Source organism: Mirounga angustirostris, unplaced genomic scaffold (genome assembly GCF_029215605.1).
Source record: "Mirounga angustirostris isolate CCGP_5_RB_7025 unplaced genomic scaffold, mMirAng1.0.hap1 SCAF_13, whole genome shotgun sequence".
Taxonomy (NCBI): Eukaryota; Metazoa; Chordata; class Mammalia; order Carnivora; family Phocidae; genus Mirounga; species Mirounga angustirostris.
Genome location: NW_026991721.1, coordinates 99214120 through 99230389, shown reverse-complemented (window position 1 = coordinate 99230389; position 16270 = coordinate 99214120). Strand labels below are relative to the sequence as shown.

General features: G+C 48.8%; 1 protein-coding gene across 5 annotated transcripts in view; it reads left to right on the top strand.

Annotated features, from left to right (window-relative positions):
- Positions 1-16270, top strand: part of ZBTB16 (zinc finger and BTB domain containing 16) — a 203118-nt gene that overhangs the window by 125663 nt on the left and 61185 nt on the right. The window lies entirely within an intron of this gene.

Sequence of the window (16270 nt, the reverse complement as noted above, 5' to 3'; positions counted from 1 at the left end):
GGGAACCTTTCAGTAACTTTGTAAGGTCGGAGGCACCTCCCGTGTCATAGACGAGGGCCCTCCAAGGAGGGTCAAGTGACTTGCCCAAGTTAACAGGGGGGCCCGGAGTGTTGCAGCTTGGATGGCCTGGGTCTCACCCTGGCTCTGCCCTGCCTGCCCGCGAGACCAGGAATTCATCCTTGATACTCTCTTACTTGGGGTCACTTCCTCCGTTAGCAAAGCGGAGTCATGATCGTACCTACCTCCGTAGCGTCGCGTTGTCACGGGGATGTATTAAGATACTTTATTTGAAGTGCTCTGCAGAGTGTTTGGCCCATAGTGAGCATTTCGTACATAGGAGTAGATGCATTTAAAATATTTATGGACTTCCCACAATGTGCCTGGCATGCTTGTTGCATTTAGGGTATGGTAACATATGAGACAGATGGCATTCCGGCCCCTCGTGGAACTGAGATTCTAATGGGGAGACATTATAGGCAAGTAAGTGTGTAATATAAGGTCAGGTAATACTACGTGCTAGTGGGGAAATGAAGCAGGATAAGGGGAAGAGAGTGATAAGGAGAAAAGTGATATATTTTTTTTTCTTAAAGGTTTTATTTATTTATTTGAGACAGAGAGAATGAGAGACAGAGAGCATGAGAGGGAGGAGGGTCAGAGGGAGAAGTAGACTCCCCGCCGAGCAGGGAGCCCGATGCAGGACTCGATCCCGGGACTCCAGGATCATGACCTGAGCCGAAGGCAGTCGCTTAACCAACTGAGCCACCCAGGCGCCCGGAGAAAAGTGATATTTTAGATTAAATAGCTGGGCCTCTCTGAGAAGGACATGAGGGAGTGAGCCTCTCAGAGGGAACAAGCATTTGCAGAAGCCCGGAGGCTAGGCTAAACTTGACTGGCTCAGGGAACAGCATGAGGAGCCTTGTGGCAGGGCAGGGAGAGAGGGCAGGGAGTGAGTGCAGGGAGTGGTGGCAGATGAGGTAAAAAATCAGGTGAGTCTCTCAACCCTAGTAAGGAATTTGGATTTTATTCTCCGTGTGCTGAAAGTCCATTGGAGGGGGATAAAATATTTGCAGATCGTATCCCTGATAAGAGACTTAACAGTTAGAAAAGATAAAGAACTCTTACAACTCAATTATAAAAATACAAATAACCAAAATAAAAAATGGGTAAAAGATCTGCACAGACATTTCTCCAAAAATAGACAAGTAGTCAGGGCATGAAAAGATGCTCGACACCACTGGGCCATCATAAGGGAAATACAAATCAAAATGACAAGTTGTTTTTAATACCCATCAGGATGTGGCTATAATACAAAACACGGGCAAGAAGAAGTGTTGGCGAGGACGTGGAGAAATCGGAACCCTACACAGGGCTGGTGGGAATGCAAAATGGCGCAACCACTTTGGACAGCAGTCTGGCAGTTCCGCAAAGGGTTAAACATAGAGTTACCATATGCATAACAACCCTACTCCTACGTGTCTACCGAGAGAAATGAAAACATACGTTCTCACAAAAACTTGCACATGAATTTTTATAGCAGCATTATTCATAATAGCCAGAGGTAGAGATGACCCAGTGTCCGCCCACTGATGGTTGGATAAACAAAATGTCATTTATGCGCAGGATGGAATATTATTCGGCTATAGAAAGGGGTGGAGGAGTGATATACTGTACAATGTAGATGAATCTTAAAAACATCATGCTCAGTGAAAGGAGCCAATCACAAAAGGTCACATGTTGTATGATTCCATTTATAGGAAACATCAAGAATGGGCAAATCTATAGATGGAAAGTGAATTAGTAGGTTCCAGAGGCTGGGGGAATTAAAGGGAAATTTGGGAGTGACTCGGGGGGAGGTGATGAAAATGTTCTAAAACTGATGGTTGCACAACTCTTGAGTATATTAAAAACTATTGAAATGTACAGTTTAAATGCATGAATTACATGTTATATGGCATATGAATGATAGTAATGTATGCACACACACACACATCCCACCCACACGCACATGCACAAACACGTATAGAGAGAAGGAGATAATAGTCCATTGGAGGGTTTTGAATGGGAGAATGACATGACTTGATTTATGTGTGTAACAGCTCACTCTGGCTCCTTGGGAATTGACCACGGGGAGTGTGTCACTTAGTAATTACTGTGTAATGAACCACTCCACCAGCAGATTAAAGCCACCGAGGGTTATTACCCCTGACAGTCCTGTGGGTTGACTGGGCTCAGTTGGCTGGTTTTCACTTGGGGTCTCTCATGAGATTGCAGTCAAGCTGTATGTGGGTCCGGAGGTCGTCTGCAGACCCAGCAGGGCTGGACATTGAGGATAGCTTCCTCACTCTCCGTGCTCTACCACTCGGCCTCCCTCCGCGGTAGAGTGGCCTGAATTTCTTCCGGGACAGCTCAGGGTCCCAAGAGTTTGGAAGCGGAAGCTGCCAGCTCTCTTCTGAGCTAGGCTGGAAATCTATGGCATCGCTTCCGCCATGTTTTATTGGTCAGAGCAGCCACAGCTGAGCCCCAGATTCAGGGGGTGGAAGGCTAGACTCCCCTTCTCAAGGGGTCGTGACAGACAAATACGGAGTGGTATATGGTGGTCGCCTTGGAGACTGGCTGCCAGGCTACTACAGGGGGTAGCGTGGAAGAAGGAAGACCAGTCAGTTGTCGCGGCCGCCACCACCATTAGGTCAGCGGTATTTCCGTGTCCTGTGACCTCCCACGATCTGCCTTTCCCAGGTGGAAAACGTGGTATCAGGGGCCTTGCTCTGGACAGCTAGAGGAGCGCTTTTTGGTGAGCGTCTCCCTGGCTTGGTTACAGAGAAGGTGACTTGGCCAAGTGATTTTGCCCAGGGTTCCAGAGCTAGTTATCTTAAAAGCCAGGGCCGGACCCGGGTGTCCCGGTCCCAGCCAGTTTCTTATTGCCAGACCACACGTGACAGAGAGTCCCACTCTGAGAATTCTGCTCTGGGGCCTGTGGAGCCTGAGCAGTGAGCCGCTTGAGCTGTGCATGCGGATTAAATCTGCAGCAGGAGGAAGCAAGCCACCTCCCAGCCAGGATCAGAGGCGGAGGCTGAGTCCCTGAGGGGTGAGCAGGAGGGGAGGCTGTTTTCGAACAGATCCGGTGCACTTAGTGAGCACCTTCTGTGTGCCTGACACCCCCCACCCCCGGGGCTGGGGGGGAATACAGCAGTGATCAATGCAGACATGGTCTCTATTTATTTTTTTTTCAAACAACTTTATTGAAATAGAATTCACATACCATACAGTTCACCTGTTAAAAGTACACAATTTGATGATTTTTGGGATATTACACTCTTTTTTAAGCATACATACAATTCATGGGCATAAATGACATTTCTGCCTGTTTTTAGAATCTGGGTTGATGCAGCTTTGAAAGTTGGGAGCCGTCTTAGGACCAATGCTTTTCTAGGATTTATTAAGTCAGTGAGAATTTGAAAGTGGCCGACTCCTTCCAGAAAAGTCTATTTGACTAGTGGTTGGAAAGAACCTGGAGTTTGAGTCCAAAGCCTGAGATGGGGCTCTAATTCCACACTCTGGTAGGATGATGGCCTTGACTTGTTATTCATCTTTTCTGCCCTGGAGGTCACCTCACCTGCAAAAGAAATACAGTGCATCCTTCCTATGGCAGAGGTGGACCCAGCCCATCCTGCCTCCCTTTAGCTTTATCTCCAGGTTGAGTCAATGGAGCTCTTGAAAGGGGCAAGAAATGGAGAAAATGAATCCAAATTAGGAGTGAGAGGTGAAGGGGTATGCTTTAGGAAGGGCTCCCTCCCCACCTGGGCATGAGCTTTGGGCACGCTCCCCCAGTGGTCACGGGCACTGGGCCACTCCTAGTGCAGGCAGGCTTGGCTGGGTGAAGGACAGATGCACAGCAGGGTTATCCTTTGTCAGTGGCTCTTCCTGACACATGGCAGAGCTCCTTTAGAGCACCGTTGCCTGCAGAACCCAGGTAGTTTCCCAGACTCGTCTAATTATCAAAGAAAGGACACAACTGGACATCCATTTGCCATCTCTGTTCTAGGAAAGGGGGCCCATGAAGCAGGGAGTGGCCAACTAACAAGGAATGCGGACATTGACGCTGAAGTTACTGGGCTGGGAAGAGACAGGTGGGGCGCCAGGTACAGTTGGAGAGCCAACAAGAGAGCAGAGAGCGCTCTGAAGAAGAAAAGGAGCCGAAACCCTGGGGAGAGGGAAAGTCATGGTCATGCTGCTCTTTATTTCTGATACCTTACTGGGTAAAACACATTTCTCTCTTATACCCATTTAATAGATGAGGAAACGGAGGCCTAGAAGCCACCCACTAGGAAGTGGAGAGCTGGCGCTTGACCCAACTCCAACTTCAGCACTTCCCGCTGCCCCCCACCTGCCTCCAGAGTGACTTACTGTGGTCCACAGGTGTGTGGCTGAAGACTGGGGAGAACTTGTTCAGAGATCATCTTGCTCAGGACCCTGTCTGGGCAGGGTTCTTTTAAATCCCTGTGACCCATTTAACTAAGAATCCTCAACACCCTAACACCTGCATCCCCCTCCCGGGACAGGATATAACTTGCCTGAAACGAATTGAGTCTGGGAGTTCCATTCCCAAAGCCGCCATGTTGGGGACTAACGGAGCTAACCTGCAGCATTGCATCAGATGGGTGATCATGGTGTCTTCTAGGGGTTTTGAAACCAAAAAATGAATCTTGTAGAAAGTATTTCTCACGCCATTTTAGCCAAACGAATGGCATCTTCACGTTTCCCCCTTTGGACCCCGCTTAACCTGGATTTCTATCGTGGGGTGTGTGTGACTTCTCCTACGCCCCTTCCCCCAAGATCTTGGTGGCCTCCGGCTGGTGCTCTGGGAGGCCATGCTTGTGGTTGGCCTGGGCTCGGGCTTTGTTGTCATATTTCAGCTTTCTGTTTGGGTACAGCGAAGACTTTGAGGAGATAAACAGAGATCACTTTACACCTTTTATATTATGACAAATACATATTGCAAAACCGGGCTGCTTCCAAACTGTTGGGTTGCAGAGCAGCGAGGAATTAACAGCTACGTAGCTCCCTGAGATGCTTGTACTTCACTGACACATCAGATTTTTTTTAACCGTTCAGTAAAATAAAAAGTGAGAAAACATGCATACAGACACACGTACATACATGCACACCCAGCGTACCATGTGGGTTCTATGTCGGGCATGTCTTAAATTAGTAAGTAGTTCTTTAAGTCCAGATAATCTGATAAATACCATTAATGGCTTAATTTATACTCCTGGTTTGAAATTTGACACATGGACACTATCTTGGCTCAGGAAACACAAGTGGTTTTGTGCCAGAGGTTTTAATGACCGATCAGTAATATAAATTGCTGCATCACTGAACAGAAATAGCTTCTCCGTGTCATTTGATCTGGAAACTTCTCCGGCCAGGCAGCAGTTAATAAATTTAAAAATAATTACCCTCTTTATTCAAAGTCAAACTAATTAGGAGTGGGTTTTAGAAATCATAATGTTCAAGCCACTGTACATCCCCGTTTGGGACCTGAACAGGCCTGGGGGCAACAGCCGGGATCGGGTGGCGTTAATTAGAGGGCAGGGGAGCTACCTTGGCTCTGAGCTGAAGGCGAGGGGGACAAGACGGTCTTGAGCGTGCCCTGTGCGGGAAGGAAGAGGTCTCGGTGAGGGGCCTTCGGGGGGACCTGTAGGAACTTTCAGCCTTTTCATTCATATATAGGGACATCCGAGCAGCCACCTGCCTGTTCCATGAACATGGGGAAGGCGGAGCCAGCACGGGTCTGTGTGGGTCAGGCCAGAGAGACTGTGAGAGCCCAAGGAGCAGGAAGGGGGTCTGAGTGCATGGCTGCTTGGGGAGGACAGACTTGCCCAAAGACAGGGGAGGGGGAAGGAGGCTCTCTAGAGGGCTTTACCCACTGGGCAAGTTTGGGCCCTGAGAAGGTGGCTTAGGTTTGCCTTAGAGGCTTCCGGAAAGGTGCCCCTTCAGGGCCTGAAGTCAGAGTGTGAAGTTCGGGGTGTTCTGTCCATAGTGCCCCCCAGAACTTGGGATCTCGTGTCAGACCGTCTAGATTCCAATCCTAGTTTTGTGATCTTGGGCATGTTGCTTAGCTTCTGTAAGCTTCGGTTTCCTCCTGCATAACATCAGGGTAAGGATGGTATCTATCGTATAAGGGGTATTGTGAGGATTTAGTTTGATAATCTGTGTAAAGCGCTCAGCCTAGGCCTTGCATAGGTATTTCACCCTCCAGGAGCACCAGGAGCATGCCGGGCCATGTTTTAGAGGAGGCCTCATTGGTTGGTACCATCAAAGGCTCAAGAATCTTGAGTCTCCTGCTGGTATCCTGGCCCATGTCTGCGACCATCAGGAGCCTGGGAATTCTGGGTCCCTGCCTTCTTCAAGTATGACTTTCTGTGTCTGTCATCCTACCTGAGGCCCTCCTAGTACCTTGGTGAGGAAAAGAGGTAGACACATATGGCTAAAGCCATTGCCAGGCTTAAGGGTCTTCTTGGAGGCCTAGGACACTAGGTTGAACTAGATCTCTAGACTTGACCTGAAGACATTCATCTCTCCCCTCCAGCCCCCCACCTGCCCACCAGGTTAGTGAGTTAGACTATGCAGTTGCTTGGTCCCATCATCCCTTCATTCACTTATTCCATAAGTTTTCAAGTGCCTACTATGTGGAAGGGCTTTGGGGACCCAATATATGATGGTGAACACAATCTGGTCCCTGCTTTCCTGAAGATGACAGTATTGTGAAGTCAATGAACCAAGTGGGTCTACTTGCCTTGGGTACAGATAATACAATAGCTGTACTATATTGGATACTTTGGAGTTCTAATTTTATTTAAGTCTTGGCTACAGTCCTAACACAGACACAGTTTTCCTCCCTGTTCTTTGCTAGAGAAAACTTAGACCCAGAAAGGTTAAGGAAGGCCAGCATGGGGTATAGCCAGCTTGGACGCCTGGCCTTCTGCACCCCAGAGCCCATGTTTTAACGCTGTCTTCCCTCCCCAGTAGGGACCTTGAACCTCATGTGTAGACCAGGCGTCTACTCTGCCTGTCCAAAAGCCTGTGAAGTCAGGGGTCAGAAGCCCATATTTGAAAAAGGGGGTCAGTTGAGAACAAACAAGCCAAACTAGAATTAGAACCCATGAGTCCTTACTTCCACTCCAAGCTCGACTCTGACTACAGAATAAGGGCTTTCTTTTCCTGGCCTAGAAAAAGTTGCTTCGATTCCACATTCCTGTGTCCCAGAAGCAGCCACTTAGGCCCATGTAAATGTTGACATGCTGGTTCCCCTTCCCTTGGTGTTGGCTGCAAGAGGGTCGGTCCCATGGTCCAGGAGCAGCTGACACACCTGGTGGCCAAGGGCAGCCATGCTGTGGGATCTGCCGTCTGGGGAAAGCCGAGGGCAGGCGCTGGAGAGAGCCCTGCCCCAGAGTGCTCTTCTTTGCAGTGGGAAGGAGGCTAGGAGGCATCTTGCTGGAGCTCTGGAAGGAAGAAGCAGTGAGGACACACACACACACACGCACATGCACGCACACACTCTGCAGTGGGGTGACCGTCCTCTCCCTTGTGAAGGTGTAGAAGGTGCAATAATGCTCCCCCACCCTGGTGTTGCAAGCTCCCTGCTTCCGCTGGCCCCTCTCTCATCCCTGCTTAATGATGCTTGGGGGAAGCTGCAGAGGCCGTCTCTGGCTCTGAACTTGAGAACAGAAAGCGAAGTCCTTACTTGGAGTACATCCTGCGGCGGGTGAGCATGGAAGGGGCGGCAGGAGGTGCGGGGGGTGTGGGGGGAGGATTTAAAAGGGGAGCAGCCACACTCCATCCCTCAGGATGGCTGCCCGCCTTGCCCCTCTCCTGCCCCAGATCTGGCACAAGGGTGGTGCTGGGCCCCGAAAACCAGCAACTGTTCTACCTCTTCCTCCCGGGGGCAGCTATCAGGTGCCGGCCCCAGAGGAGGAGGGGGCGGAGGGCGAAGGGCCAGACAACGACAAACAACTTAATCTACCTAAAACTTGCCGGGGACAGAAAGGCAGAACGAGCCTCAAACCCCTGCCCACGCCGGAGGGCACGGGGGAGGACAGGTCATTGGAGGAACACATGGATTCTGTGCAAGTTGGCGTGACCTCCCCATTGAACACATAATAGCGTTTGACTTTTATAAACATCAGGGGTGATTGGGATAGCATTTCACGCGGTGTGCCAAGGAATTGAACATGAGAAAGCCCGAGCTTGGGAACGGCCAGGGAACGTCATGGGCACTTTGGGAGGGAGAGTCATATGCTGCTGTTTGTCCAGTCAGTGCATCAGCGTAGACTTACTCTTGACCTCATTTCATGCTGTTACTATAAAGGCATGTTTGATGCCTAATATAGAGTTTTATTTTCCAAGCACTAGGCTCTCGGCTTTGTTGGAGCTGCTCGCTGTGGAGTAGGGAAGGACAACTCAGCTGTCACCTGCTGGCCCAGACAAGACATCCTTTACCCTAGTAGCTCTTGGACCCCCCTGGCCACCTTCTGGAGGGCCCCCCAATGCTTTTTTTTTTAAATTAAGAAACTATTTTTTAGGGCAATTTTAGGTTTACAGCAAAATCGAGTGGGAAGTATAGAGAGTTCTCATGATACTCCCTGCCCCCACATACGCACGGCCTTCCCCAGTGTCAACGTTCCCCGCCAGAGTGAGACCTTTGCTGTTACCTATGATCCTACACTGACACACCGTAAGCACCCAGAGTCTACAGTTTGCATTATGGTTCACTCTAGGTGTCGTGTGTCCTGTGGGTTTGGACAGATGTATAATGACCTGTACCTACCAGAGTTGCATCATACAGAATAATGTCACTGCCCTAAAAAGCCTCCATGCTCTGCCCGTTCATCACTGCAATACCTTTTATGTGAAGCATTGCTGCTTTGAATGGTGCTTTTAAGGGGATGGGTGGTGGTGCTTGGCTGTCTTTAGGGATGGAAAAGGAAAGTTCACCCAAGGCCAATCTGGGTTGGAAAAGGTTGAAGCTTATTTACTCAGTAGACCTCTTGAGCATCTGCTTTATGCCAGACATTGATGCTGGGCCCTGGGACAGGGACACAGCAGTGAGTGAGACTCCTAGGGTCCTTGCCTTCGCCAGCCTCCCGTCGTCATGGGAATGATGGTGGCCATTGTTGTGTTGGGGGTAGCATGGTGTATGGAAGCGACAATGAGTTACGAGAGGAGAACTGAGTTCTTATCTGGGCTCTGTCACAGGCTTGCTTTGTGACATGGAACGAATTGCTTTGTTTCTCTTCCTCTCTCAGATACTGGGTGTGCGACTTGGGCAAGAAAAATTGCTGTTCTGGGGGTTCTGTGGTTCTAAGCACAGCCTGATTCTGATCTCGTACTGATAGTCTACGTTTTTCTCCACCTTAATTTTCATCTTTGTAAACTATGATTAAATAATATATGGTTGTCGTAAGGACTGGGTAAAATACTCCCTGTAAGGGACTTAGTTAGCCCAGTGCCTGGGATGGAGAGCACGCCCTCAGTGATGGCTTCTCGCTGTGGCTGTTTTTAGATGTCTACGGGTTCTGTCCCTCACCAGAAGATACGTGTATCTTTCACTTTATTTAGAAGCTTATTCGATAAAAATTTAAGTGAATGCTGTGTCTGAAGAAGGGATTAAAGATGAAGCTCTTTTGCCTCTTAAAAATTATCCCAGAAATTTGAGGGGAACGGTAGAACTTGGAGTTTGAGGACTGTGGCTCAGAGCGGGCCCCCCCCGCCCCCCCAGCAGCCCATCCAGGCAGGGGTTTAAATAGTACATCCTGTTCAGTAGAAGGGCTGGGATTCGAGTCAGGGGGCCCCGGTGGTGAGTCTGATGGGCTTCTGGGACCCCCGTCGTTCTGCCGTTCAGAGCTGCTCCTTCTCTCTAATGTCCTCACGCAAGGCGTGATGATCAGCCTCAGCCCCCCCACTCGGACCCCGGGTCCCCTCCCCTCTCTGCCTTCCCGTTCTTCATCCCACGTGTTTCTCCTTTATCCCTCTGACCCTGCTTCCAGCTCGCACCCTTTCCCCTCTGCTCTCCTGTCTCCCTCAAGACACCACCGCCGCCCGATGACAGAAAGGAGTTAATAAAAACCAATGTGTAACTGAAACTTGAAAAGCCATAAATCGCCTTGTTTTTTCTAGGATGTTGGTAGCATTTTGATTTAATAGTTGGACAAACACAAGGGCCTATTTTATTCAGAGTTTACAGGCCTCAAGGCTGTTATTCCTCCAAATTTAATAGCATTGAAATTGCAGGGTTTGCTATAATTTGCCTATCGCTTTCTGCTCCACCATTGATGTTTATTGTCAGCGGGATGGAATCTCAATCCGACTCACTTAGATAACATGTCTGTTAAACATTTAGATAATTGTACCATCATTAACTTGTCACATTATTTTAGAGATTCAAAACAGAGGCAGGGTAAGTAGAGGTACTGGAGGTGGGGAGGAGGAGAAGGAGGAGGAGGAAGGGAAAAGCTCCCTTGAGTTCAACGACCAGGAGATGGGAGTTGATTTTATACCCTTGACATTTCAGTGGAGGTGTCTAAGTTAAGGAGGCATGTCCTGCAGAGCGATGCAGAGGGTCGCTCCCTGACGAGGTGGCGTGCCTCTCTCCCAGGTGGGCCAACCCCTGGGACAGCGCGGTAGAGGCTAAGAAATGCACAGCATTCGTTCCCGGCCCCAGCTTTGGCCTTCGTGTACCAAAGATCAATTTTTTAGCCTCCCTTAGGGATGCTGATTACATTATATGTAATTACAAAGCAATGAGAACAACCTAAATGTCCAAAGGTAAGGAATCTGTTAATTATAGTACCTGACGTGGAAAGATGTCCGTGATGTTTTGCGTGATAGAAGCTGGTTAGAGAAAACAGGTCGTATAGTGTGGTGTCATTTACTCCAAAACACCAAAGCCATCCTGGAAGATTCTAGAAGGCTCTCTATTAACAGTGAGTATCTTTAGAGAACGGGATTACAGAGCAAAGGTGGTTTTACTTTCTGTTTTATCTATTTCTGAATAATAATAATTATTTATCGGCATGTCTCATTTATAAAAATGTAAAATTGAAGGTCACATTGTAAGTAAGAAAAATAGCACTTTTAAGAAGGAGGACTTTTTTTTTCTTTTTTTCTTTTTAGAGAGGGGGAGAGAGAAAGCAGTGGGGGAGGGGCAGAGGGAGAGGGAGAGACAGAGTCCCAAGCAGACTCCCCGCTGAGCATGGAGCCTGACTCGGGCCTTGATCCCAGGACCCTGAGGTCATGACCAGAGCCGAAACCAAGTGTCAGATGCTTAACCAGTGGAGCCACCCAGGCGTCCCAAGAAGGAGGACTTCCTAAAAGAAAAGGCTACACGTTTAAGTAAGTGGATTTTAAGAGAGATCCAGGACCTAAGTGTCTCAGCTACATGGACAGGAGCCTCAGTTTCCCATCTTAGGTCACAACTGCTGTCCCTGTTCACCAAGGGCCTTGATGGGGGAAGCACGTAGCAAGACAGATTTCCGTTACACTTAAGTGAGAACTGAAGTCATATCTGGAAGGGTGCCTGAGGACGAGATAAATGGGAGATTCTGGGAGCAGCGAAATGTCAACAGTAGTGGGGCATGAGCTTGGCATCTACAGCCGCCCCCCAGAAAGTCTGCGGTGCATGCACCCTGGTCCCTCAGGGGGGACTGTGGTTCTGGCTGGCTGGCTTTGGAGCTCATGTGATGTCCCACAGCCCCAGGGCCTGCTCTGTGACTTGGGCAGGAGAACTCACTATTGCCTTTCCCAGTTTGTGCACTCCCAGTGACACGACGGAATAGGGGGAAAACGTGCAAGTCAGCAAACAAGGGTTAATGTTTTCCTGATCGTACTGTAAATAATGCAGATATCTGGGGGTGGGAGGGACAAACAACGTAAATATTTTATAGACTGTAGGCTAAAAATATATATATTTAGAAAAGCAGCTTAAATATTTCATATGCTGCCGCACAGATTTCTTTCGAGGGGAGGAGAAGTGGGCTGGGGAGGCGGTGGGGAAGGAGGGGACCATGGTTGCCCACGGTGGGGACACAGAGGACTTACAGTCAAAGCATGCGTGTGAGGCTGGGCAGCCACTGGGCTGGGCAGCTGGTGGATCCTGGGAACGCAAGGAGATGGGAACCTCAGATTTTTTTAAACCATCCTTTAAATATCCTGTACTCTCTGTCTTTTCTTTCTCTTCTCTTCTCTTTTAATGTGGGAGAGAGACAAATGACAACCTCATAACATGACTTTATTTTTATTTTTTTATTTATTTTTTTATTTTTTATTTTATTTTTTAAAGATTTTATTTATTTATTTGACAGAGAGAGACACAGCGAGAGAGGGAACACAAGCAGGGGGAGTGGGAGAGGGAGAAGCAGCCTCCCCGTAGAGCAGGGAGCCCGATGCGGGACTCGATCCCAGGACCCCGGGACCATGACCCGAGCCGAAAGCAGTCGCTTAACCAACTGAGCCACCCAGGCGCCCGACTTTATTTTTATTTTTATTTTTTTTAAAGATTTTATTTATTTATTTGACAGCGAGAGAGGGAACACAAGCAGGGGGAGTGGGAGAGGGAGAAGCAGGCTTCCCGCGGAGCAGGGAGCCCGACGCGGGGCTCGATCCCAGGACTCTGGGATCACGACCTGAGCCGAAGGCAGATGCTTAACGACTGAGCCACCCAGGTGCCTCGTGACTTTATTTTTAAAAAGCCACTTCCAACCCAAGAGAATTGAAAACATATATCCAGCATAACACCTTTCAGTTCCATCCACATCGTTGCAAGTGGCAAGAGCTTATGCTGAGCGAAATAAGTCAACCAGAGAAAGACATGTATCATATGACCTCACTGATATGAGGAATTCTTAATCTCAGGAAACAAACTGAGGGTTGCTGGAGTGGAGGGGGGTGGGAGGGATGGGGTGGCTGGGTGATAGACATTGGGGAGGGTATGTGCTATGGGGAACGCTGTGAATTGTGCAAGACTGTTGAATCACAGACCTGTACCTCTGAAACAAATAATGCAATATATGTTACAAAAAAAAAAAAAGAAGAAGGTAGCGGGAGGGTAAGAATGAAGGGGGGGAAATCGGAGGGGGAGACGAACCATGAGAGACGATGGACTCTGAAAAACAAACTGAGGGTTCTAGAGGGGAGGAGGGTGGGAGGATAGGTTAGCCTGGTGATGGGTATTAAAGAGGGCACGTTCTGCATGGAGCACTGGGTGTTATACACAAATAATGAATCATGAACACTACCATCAAAAACTAATGATGTAATGTATGGTGATTAACATAACAATAAAAAATTTAAAAAAAAAAGAAAACATATGCACACAAAGATTCAGACATGAGGGTTCCCAGCAGCATGACTCGCAGTAGCCAAAAACTAGAGATGACCCAGGCCTGTCCCGCCACTGACGAGCAGAGGGCCGTGGAGTATTACTCAGCCATAAAAAGGTACTGAGTGCTGAGAACATGCTGTCCCATGCATGTGGGTGAATACCAGCGTGAAAGAAGGCAGGAGGCGCGAAGGCTGCGTGGTGTGGGATTCCATTTGTGGGAAGTGTTCAGGGTAGGCAAGTCTTAGAGGCAGAGCAGACTGGTAGTTGCAGGAGAGTGGGGACTGCCATCCAGTGCATATGGAGTTTTCTTTTTAGGTGGGGGAAAATGGGAATTGAGGGCGTTGGAGATGGTTGTACAGCTTTGCGAGTCCATTCAAAACCATCGAATTGTGTATTTTAAAAGGCAGTACTCCTCTAGGGTTTGTGAATTCTGTGTCGGCTAAAACAAAAAAAAAAAAAAGCACCTCTGGGTTGTGGTTGGTTTGTGCCACGCAGCCCGGTCCCCCTGCCTGCTGTGTCACAGGCCTTCCTCGACAGGTAGCAGGTTCATGCCAGAGGGCCCGTTCGGCCAGTCATGCCATTCACAGAAGTCACCGGGGGCTTCAGCCCTCCTGGGCTCAGAGGTGCCTCCATCTGCTCCCCACTCTGACGTTTTCAGAATTGGGAAATGGGAAAGGTAGGAGGAAAGAATCAGCTCCCCACCCTCCGTGGGAGAAAGGTGTGACTGACATCCTCCGTCAGGGAATGGGGAGTTGCCTTCTGGGTAGATCTCAAGAAGAAAAGCTGGTCCTTACCTTGCCAGGGAGGTGTCACTCTTGCCAAAGGCAGCGTGATCAGCATGGACCCAGGGAGCCCATTTTAAGAAAAGAATCCTACAAGTTATATGTGCTCAGTGTGGGGAAGTTAGACAATACACCGTCTTTTTGTTCTAAACAAATGCGGAGCCATCGTAGGCAATGCATGCTGTTTTGTAATCTGTAATGTGCATGCCAACAGACCTGTGTCTTGATAATTATTTTAATGGTTTCCTAGTATTCTCCCCACACCCATTCATTTATTCTGTAAGCCCCGATGGGCCTTACTTGTGCAACGGGATTCGCCTTTTGCCTTCCATGCTTTGGTCGGGGGACTGGGCCCCCTATCTGGAGGACCTTCTGGGGACTGCAGGCAGAAGTGACTAACAGAGATGCAGCGCATTATCACCTCTTCCTTCTGTCAACAAGATAAACTGGGCTGGCCGGGCCCTTTTGCAGAAGCTGTTTACCAGGCAAGCTTGAGATGCTGGGAACATAGCCAGTCCTCACATTTGATCTTCGTAAAAGCGGTTTCCCTTTGGTTTTCTCCAGCCTTGCAAATGGCCACTCGCCCTGGGCAGGATCTGGGCAGGTAATTTACCTCCTCTACTAACTTAATGAATGGCCCCGCCCGGGGCCTGGGGAGACCAAGGAAAATAAAGGCATCGATTTATTTGCCAAGTTAAAACGCAGAGTTAAGTAGCAAGTTAAGCATCTCCGTATGTTAAGTGTCCCAGGGACAACTAGGGGCAAGATATCCTACAGGAGAAGGGCCCCCCAACAGGTATTAGGAAAAAGGCTTTTCTTTTGGAGTTTCCTTCCATGAACATTAGGAAAAGTTACTTAGCCGCGGGATTGCAGGTTTGGGTCAGACAAAATGTTCCCTGCCCCGACTAGGAGGAGATCCATTACAGATTGGAAATGACTTTGTCTCTAAGTGCCCATTGTCAGATGGGATACACATTTCCCTCAACCAAACAAATATAAAATGCTTCCAGCCTCAGCTCCGGATTTTCTATTACTGTTTCACAGGACTCCAGAGAGTTTTAAGATGGCAATTTGATTAAGCTTATGGGGAAGATCCCATCAGATAACATTCTTTTTCTGCAGGTAGAGATAATGTGTTCAAGTATTAAGTATGTTTTAAAGGTAATTATCTTTTCCATATTCATTTTAGTTACAGGAATTGAAAAGGGGGAGACTTTGCATGTGAAAGTTGCCCCCTGGGCCCTGGAGTCGCTCTGACTTCTCTGGGAAACACTCTTGAGGTTTTTGACAAACGAATGAACACCAAGTGTTTTTCTATTCCGAAATGCCTTGGGAACCCTGTCTCCAGAGAGGTGGTCCAGAAGGTGGGGTCTTGGCTGCGGCCCTTGTCAGGCTGCCTAGCCTGGATTCCCATTCTAGAATGCTTCTGGGCTCCCCATCTTCGGTTCCTGGATGCCAGGAGGAGGCCTGGCTTCTACTCAGAAAGAGGACTTGCCTCATCCAGCAGTGAGTCATGGTGCCACATCCCCCACCTTGCAGAAGCAGAGCCTGAGATTACCATTTCCATGTACTAGGCCCTGTGCTGGGATGTGTTCATGTTGGGAGAGCCTAATTTGAGGACTGGGATGCTAACCTTTGTCGACTCCCAGACTTCAGAACCTAGAGCAAGAAGCATTGTGGAGGATGGCCCTGAGCCTCAGAGAGGTTCAGTGATTTGCCTGGGATCACACAGCAAATTAGACACACTGTGGGCTATAGAACCCAGGAATCCTCGTCGGGGACCACTCTTCCTATCCCCCAGGGTACCAACAACTCTGTCGTGTCGAAAAAATAACACTCTTCCCCCTTTCCCGTATATCTCCCGGGCAGGAGATTCTGTCCCATGTGGCCCTCCTTGGCAGTCCGTTACTTAGGGTCTACACGGCGGGCTTCCAGGCCCTGTATGGGCCTGATGCTCTGGAGTTCCTCAGACCTCGTTCTGCCTACCTGCTGTACTATTTTAAACACTCTGAATTTTGGCAAAATAAAAAATCAGACCCAAACCCCGCCTTCAGAGAACTGACCATTGCTAGGGAGGAAAACAGACCTATCTAAAGAGATACTGACAGTG